Consider the following 9,078-nt stretch of genomic DNA (forward strand, 5'->3'; position numbering starts at 1 on the left):
CATACACACACGGCTCTGCTCCATACACCTCATACACATTCAGCTCAGCTCCATACACCTTTTGCCTTTTTAAAAGATTTTTTATAATTTTTTCTATTTTTTCTCTGGCGCCCCCTTAGGGTCGGCGCCCTAGGCGGCCGCCTAGTTTGCCTATACGTTCGGGCCGGCCCTGCCAATCAGCGCCATAGGGGTTAATCAGGTGAGGTGACGTGGCGATCACCCCACCTACTGTGATGGCTGTGATTGGTGCGACGTCACACAGCACCAATCACAGCCTGTCACATGCTTTTTTTTTTTTTATATAACTTTACTGTCATGTCGCTGTGATTGGCTGGTCATAATTGATTGAATTTATTTCAGTTGTTCAATACAAAAAGTGTAACTCATATTTTATAGTCATTACAAACAGAGTGATCTATTTCAAGTGTTTCTTTCTGACCATAACCACATGTAGAATCTATGGGGATTGTCAAAAGGAAGATGAGACACCAGACCCAACAATGCAGACGAGCTGAAGGCTGCGATCAAAGCAACCTGGGCTTCCATAACCCCTCAGCAGCGCCACAGACTGACCGCCTCCATGCCACGCCGCATTGATGTAGTAATGATGCCAAAGGAGCCTGACCAAGTATTGATGGCATTTACTGAACATACATTTCAGTAGGACGACATTTTGGATTTTAAAATCATTTTTCAAGCCGTTGTTATAAAGTATTCTAATTTACTGAGATAATGACTTTTGGGTTTTTATTGGCTGTAAGCCTTAATGTTGATGATTAACAGAAATAAACACGTGAAATAGATCACTCTGTCTGTAATGACTCTCTAATATATGAGATTCATGTTTTCTATTGAAGAACTGAAATAAATTAACTTTTTCATGATATTCTAATTTAGTGAGAAGCTCCTGTATGTAACTGACTGTACTGTAGTTTCATCCATCAGACACTAGATGGCGCAGTGGTTACCAGTGACGTCAGGGGTCCTGCAGCCTCTAGTCAGCAATAGCAGCAGTAAACTTTGCCGGGTGCGGTGGCGTGCGCCTGTAATCCCAGCAACTAGGGAGGCTTAGTCTGGTGGAACGCTGGAGTCCAGGAGTTCGAGGCTGGCTGGCACTGGGCTATGTCAATTGGGGGTCTGCACTAAGTGGAGCAATTAATATGGTGGCTGCTGCTGGGGTCTCAGAGCTACCAGGATATGAATGAGGGGTAAACCGGCCCGAGATGGAAAGGGAGCACGGTTACACCCACAAGCTGATCAGTAGTGAGACTACGCCTGTGAATAGCCAGTGTATAACAGCGTGACACAGACTTTTTATGTGCACAGATAATATTCATTTTATCAGGGAATGATGTATTGTCTAAATCAGATTTTTTTGGTCGATGATTTTTTTCCAATGTTTTTGTTCCCCATATAACAATCTGTGTTAGAAATAAAAAGTAGTAATATATATTATTACTTTTCAGAATATTTTCCCAGGCTTGAGTTCATATGAGTTCATCCAGCAGAGGGCGCATCACCGCGACTCGAGGTAACTACAGGACATTCCCCTGCATTCCATTCATTCACAAAGTTTTACAGGCAGGAGCACAGCTGCATTAGCAGAGCTCCTGGGTGTAAAATGATTTAACCCCTTCAGATGGATTTACAGTGTGGGACAAGACTGAACGACGGAAGGTATGCAATATTGTTGTTTGTTTTGTTTAACTTTATTTCAGGTGACAAGGGTCTTCAGGTGGATTGAGAGTATAATAAAATATTACAACACCCTGTGTCTTTATTTCAATGAAATAATTTTTAATAATGTGTGTGTGTTTTATTAACCATTTCGTACTATTGGATTAATAATGGATAGGTGTCATAATTGACGCCTCTCCATTATTAACCAGGCTTAATGTCACCTTACAATAGCAAGGTGACATTAACCCTTCATTACCCCATATCCCACCGCTACACGGGAGTGGGAAGAGAGTGGCCAAGTGCCAGAATAGGCGCATCTTCCAGATGTCCCTTTTCTGGGGTGGCTGGGGGCAGATGTTTGTAGCCGGGGGGGGGGGGCAATAACCATGGACCCTCTCTAGGCTATTAGTATCTGCCCTCAGTCACTGGCTTTACCACTCTGGCGGAGAAAATTGCGCGGGAGCCCACGCCAATTTTTTCCTGGATCTAACCCTTTAATTTAATATCTAGAGACCCCAAATTTTACACAGAGACACTTGTTACATTAGTAAAGAGGAATATGTAATAAAAGAAGGGATATGAGATGGTTTACTGTATGTAACCATGTCTCATATCCTGTCAGGTTTGTGAAGGAGAGAGCAAAGGCCGGCAATTGAATTACCGGCTTTTCTGCTATCTCGCGCTATATGAAATATAAATATACATATATATGTGTCTGTATATATATATATTCCTATTCTATGTGTACACATTTATTCTATCTATTCTATTCTGTCAGTGTGATGTTACTGTTCACCGCACTGAATTACCGGCTTTTCTATAGAACACCGCTGCGTATTTCTCGCAAGTCACACGCATGGTCCGTGTGTAATCCGTATTTTTCTTGCCCCCGTAGACTTTCATTGGCGGAATTTTTGTGCAATACGGTGACAAACGCAGCATGCTGCGATTTTCTACGGCCGTACAAGACCGTATAATACGGCAGATAGGAGCTGGGCCATAGAGAATCATTGTACCGTACGCAGGTAGGTATGATAATGTCTTACCAGGTTTTATAGAGAGAGGAAATGAGCAGGTCAGGAGCATCTGTGAGAGGGAGGTGCAGGTCTCTAACCAGCATACCAACAGTTGGTAACCTCTTCAGCGCCAATGGAAACCAAGTTCATTTAATATGAGGAACAAAACACACAGGCTAAATGGAAGAGCTGTGGTTCAAACCACATAAACAGAGGTGTCAAACTGCATTCCTTGAGGGCCGCCAACAGGTCATGTTTTCAGGATTTCCTTAGCATTCCACAAGGTGCTGGAATCATTCTGTGCAGGTGATTAAATCATCACCTGTGCAATACAAGGAAATCCTGAAAACATGACCTGTTGGCGGCCCTCGAGGAATGCAGTTTGACACCTCTGCACATAAAGATCGCCTAACCCCAATTCTGCTGGTTTCAGCATTCGTCCTGGTCTCAGATTTCACCAGATCCCATGCCACAGATAACAGAACAAAGCAGACGCCTATGCCGAGTCTGAACAGAGAGTTTGTGCTTTAGAAATGACAAACCGCCCTCATACAGAAGTGTGAGCTACACCAGGTACAACGGGAGGCCGCCCGGTAGCTGAGCCATGTCCATCAGACAGCGAGCACAGTGCGCAGCCCAAAGCTTACTCCATAGTTATATACACACATGTAACAGGTATAAACTAACACATACATGCAGCTCTACACTGACTTATGGTACTGACTTTATGGCAGTGTCATCCTGCAGACACTAGATGGCGCTGTGGCTCCTGCAGCCTCTAGTCAGTAATAGCAGCAGTAGACGTCGCCGGGTGCGGTGGCGTGCGCCTGTAATCCCAGCTACCAGGGAGGCTGAGGCTGGTGGATCGCTTGAGTCCAGGAGTTCTGGGCTGCCCTGTGCTATGTCGATCGGGTGTCCGCACTAAGTTCGGCATCAATATGGTGACTCTGTGGGAGCTCGGAGCTACCAGGTTGTCCTAATGAGGGGTGAACCGGCCCAGGTCGGAAACGGAGCAGGTCAAAACCCCCGTGCCGATCAGTAGTGGGACCGCGCCTGTGAATAGCCAGTGTAGAGCAGCCTGGACAACACAGCGTGACCCAGACTTTTATACCCGCAGAAAATATTCAATTTATAGCACAAAATCATCATTATATCATTACCCTCAGTCATATATATATCATCATTATACCCTCAAATACATCTGGAATGATTAATATTAATTTGAAGCTCGAGATAATAAACTGTACAAAACTTTTACATTTTTCATAAAATACGTATCTATCCATGTATTTGTATTTTTTCACTATTTCTCCATCTTCTGCTTTTCTGCCTCCTGATCTCTATGTGAGCGCTACTGACACCTACTGGTAGAACTAAGAAAATGCTTCTATCTGTGTGCAGTACTGGTTATTACCAGTAGAGACCGCTCTGGTCTAAACCTTCAGGACAGAACAGTGATCACTCGCACTGAGCAATTCCCGCTATAATAAGGTTGCAGTGCAGCCATCATCAGGGAATAATGTATGGTCGAAATCAGGTTTTTTTGGTCAATGTTTTTTTTTCCCCATATAACAATCTGTGTTCAAAATAAAAAGTAGTAATATAATATTATTATAACTAGATGGTGGCCCGATTCTAACGCATCGGGTATTCTAGAATACAGTCATATGAAAAAGTTTGGGCACCCCTATTAATCTTAAGCTTAATGTTTTATAAAAATTGTTTTTTTTTGCAACAGCTATTTCAGTTTCATATATCTAATAACTGTTGGACACAGTAATGTTTCTGCCTTGAAATGAGGTTTATTGTACTAACAGAAAATGTGCAATCTGCATTCAAACAAAATTTGACAGGTGCATAAGTATGGGCACCCTTATCATTTTCTGGTTTTAAATACTCCTACCTACTTTTTACTGACTTACTAAAGCACTTTTTTTGGTTTTGTAACCTCATTGAGCTTTGAACTTCATAGCCAGGTGTATGCAATCATGAGAAAAGCTACTTAAAGTGGCCACTTGCAAGTTGTTCTCCTGTTTGAATCTCCTCTGAAGAGTGGCATCATGGGCTCCTCAAAACAACTGTCAAATGATCTGAAAACAAAGATTATTCAACATAGTTGTTCAGGGGAAGGATACAAAAAGCTGTCTCAGAGGTTTAACCTGTCAATTTCCACTGTGAGGAACATAGTAAGGAAATGGAAGAACACAGGTACAGTTCTTGTTAAGGCCAGAAGTGGCAGGCCAAGAAAAAACATCAGAGAGGCAGAGAAGAAGAATGGTGAGATCAGTCAAGGACAATCCTCAGACCATCTCCAGAGAGCTGCAGCATCAACTTGCTGCAGATGGTGTCACTGTGCATCAGTCAACTATACAACGCACTGTGTTTTTTTGCCGCCATGCATAACGCCTTTTTGTATTACCAAACAACTCAATCTTGGTTTTATGAGTCCACAGGACCTTCTTCCAAAAAGAAATTGGCTTCTCCAAATGTGCTTTTGCATACCTCAGCCGACTCTGTTTGTGGCATGCTTGCAGAAACAGCTTCTTTTGCATCACTCTCCCATACAGCTTCTCCTTGTGCAAAGTGCGTTGTATAGTTGACCGATGCACAGTGACACCATCTGCAGCAAGTTGATGCTGCAGCTCTCTGGAGATGGTCTGAGGATTGTCCTTGACTGATCTCACCATTCTTCTTCTCTGCCTTTCTGATGTGTTTCTTGGCCTGCCACTTCTGGCCTTAACAAGAACTGTACCTGTGTTCTTCCATTTCCTTACTATGTTCCTCACAGTGGAAATTGACAGGTTAAATCTCTGAGACAGCTTTTTGTATCCTTCCCCTGAACAACTATGTTGAATAATCTTTGTTTTCAGATCATTTGACAGTTGTTTTGAGGAGCCCATGATGCCACTCTTCAGAGGAGATTCAAACAGGAGAACAACTTGCAAGTGACCACATTAAGTAGCTTTTCTCATGATTGCATACACCTAGCTATGAAGTTCAAAGCTCAATGAGGTTAGAAAACAAAAAAAGTGCTTTAGTAAGTCAGTAAAAAGTAGGTAGGAGTATTTAAAACAAGAAAATGATACGGGTGCCCATACTTATGCACCTGTCAAATTTAGTTTGAATGCAGATTGCACATTTTCTGTTAGTACAATAAACCTCATTTCAAGGCAGAAACATTACTGTGTCCAACAGTTATTAGATATATGAAACTGAAAGAGCTGTTGCAAAAAAAACAATTTTTATAAAACATTAAGCTTAAGATTAATAGGGGTGCCCAAACTTTTTCATATAACTGTATATATGTAGTTTATAAAGATTTATGAATAATGCAATGAATACACAGGATTTTCCGGGTAAAATATATACATTATCATTAAATTTTATTGCTCAAAGAACTTAATACAACTGAACGAAATTATTAAACAGATCATCAAAATATCTAAACCATTACATGAATATCTAACTGTATTTAAATAAATCATCGGACGAAAGAAGTATATCGACACTATAATATATTTGTTAACAATATCAACCCAACATATTTTTGTACACCACATTGATTGACTGAACGTGTTCAGTAAATGTGAGTGAACTATGTCGCACTGTGACTGTCAGAATTTATTCAGTAAACGTGACTGAACCACATGGCACTGTGACTGACAGATCTTGTTCAGTAAACGTGACTGAATTATGTGGCACTGACTGACAGATCTTGTTCAGTAAACGTGACTGAACCACATGGCACTGTGACTGACAGATCTTGTTCAGTAAACGTGACTGAACCACGTGGCACTGACTGACAGATCTTGTTCAGTAAACGTGACTGAACCACGTGGCACTGTGACTGACAGATCTTGTTCAGTAAACGTGACTGAACCACATGGCACTGTGACTGACAGATCTTGTTCAGTAAACGTGACTGAACCACGTGGCACTGACTGACAGATCTTGTTCAGTAAACGTGACTGAACCACTTGGCACTGTGACTGACAGAACTTGTTCAGTAAACGTGACTGAACTACGTAGCACTGTGACTGACCGATCTTGTTCAGTAAACGTGACTGAACTACGTGGCACTGTGACTGACAGAACTTGTTCAGTAAACGTGACTGAACTACGTAGCACTGTGACTGGCCGAACTTGTTCAGTAAACGTGACTGAACTACGTGGCACTGTGACTGACAGAACTTGTTCAGTAAACGTGACTGAACCACATGGCACTGTGACTGACAGATCTTGTTCAGTAAACGTGACTGAATTATGTGGCACTGACTGACAGATCTTGTTCAGTAAACGTGACTGAACCACGTGGCACTGACTGACAGATCTTGTTCAGTAAACGTGACTGAACCACGTGGCACTGTGACTGACAGAACTTGTTCAGTAAACGTGACTGAACTACGTAGCACTGTGACTGACCGATCTTGTTCAGTAAACGTGACTGAACTACGTGGCACTGTGACTGACAGAACTTGTTCAGTAAACGTGACTGAACTACGTAGCACTGTGACTGGCCGAACTTGTTCAGTAAACGTGACTGAACTACGTGGCACTGTGACTGACAGAACTTGTTCAGTAAACGTGACTGAACTACGTGGCACTGTGACTGACAGATCTTGTTCAGTAAACGTGACTGAACTACGTGGCACTGTGACTGACAGAACTTGTTCAGTAAACGTTACTGAACTACGTGGCACTGTGACTGACAGAACTTGTTCAGTAAACGTGACTTGTCATGATCTCTGCAGGCAGAGATCATAGCAAGCCTATAGAGGGACAAGCTCTCGGAAGATGGAACTATACTGACCATGAACTAAGCCTGCCGCGCAACTAGAAATAGCCAGGTAGCATTTCCTATTTATCGCTAGATGCCCAGCTCTGGCCTAAGACCTAAATAGCTAGCAGAGGGAAATATAAGACCTGGCTCACCTCTAGAGAAATATTCCAAAGAAGACAGTAGCCCCCCACATATAATGACGGTGAGTTCAGATGAAACAACAAACGCAGCAGGAAAATAGTCTTAGCAAATTTGAAGTCCGCTTACTAGATAGCAGAAGACAGATAGTATACTTTCATGGTCAGCAGAAAAACACTAACAAAACACCATCCAGAGATTACCTTAAACTCTGGCATTAACTCATAACGCCAGAGTAGCAATCCCTGATCAACGAGAGCTTTCCAGACACAGTAACAAAACTTCAGCTGTGAACTGGAACAAATAGGCAAAACAAAAACATGGACAAAAGTCCAACTTATCTAGTAGTTGTCTAGAAGCAGGAACAAGCACTGAGAGGCATCAGATAACATTGTTGACCGGCAAGAAACCACCAGAGAAATGAGCTTAAATAGCGACACCCACTACTGATGGAATCAGGTGAAACAGGAAAGAGGATGACAAGTCCAATTCCACAAGCGGCCACCGGGGGAGCCCAGAATCCAAATTCACAACAGTACCCCCCCCTCAAGGAGGGGGCACCGAACCCTCACCAGATCCACCAGGGCGACCAGGATGAGCCCTATGGAAGGCACGAACAAGATCAGAAGCATGAACATCAGATGCATTGACCCAAGAATTATCCTCCTGGCCGTAACCCTTCCAGTTGACCAGATACTGGAGTTTCCGTCTGGAAACACGAGAGTCCAAAATTTTCTCCACAACGTACTCCAACTCACCCTCAACCAACACCGGAGCAGGAGGCTCAACTGAAGGTACAACAGGTACCTCATACCTGCGCAATAACGACCGATGAAAAACGTTATGAATGGAAAAGGACGCAGGGAGGTCCAAACGGAAAGAAACAGGATTAAGAATCTCCAATATTCTATAAGGGCCAATGAACCGAGGTTTAAACTTAGGAGAAGAGACCCTCATAGGGACAAAACGAGAAGACAACCACACCAAATCTCCAACACAAAGCCGAGAACCAACACGACGATGACGGTTGGCAAAACGCTGAGTCTTCTCCTGGGACAACTTCAAATTGTCCATAACCTGCCCCCAGATGTGATGCAATCTCTCCACCACCGCATCCACTCCAGGACAATCCGAGGATTCCACCTGACCGGAGGAAAATCGAGGGTGAAACCCCGAATTACAGAAAAACGGGGACACCAAGGTGGAAGAACTGGCCCGATTATTGAGGGCGAACTCTGCCAATGGCAAAAAAGCAACCCAATCATCCTGGTCAGCAGAGACAAAACACCTCAGATATGTCTCAAGGGTCTGATTAGTCCGCTCGGTCTGGCCATTAGTCTGAGGGTGAAAAGCAGATGAAAAAGACAAATCTATGCCCATCCTAGCACAGAATGCCCGCCAAAATCTAGACACAAATTGGGTACCTCTGTCAGAAACAATATTCTCAGGAATACCGTGCAATCG

This window comes from Ranitomeya variabilis, chromosome 1, assembly GCF_051348905.1.
Source record: "Ranitomeya variabilis isolate aRanVar5 chromosome 1, aRanVar5.hap1, whole genome shotgun sequence".
NCBI classification, from domain to species: domain Eukaryota; kingdom Metazoa; phylum Chordata; class Amphibia; order Anura; family Dendrobatidae; genus Ranitomeya; species Ranitomeya variabilis.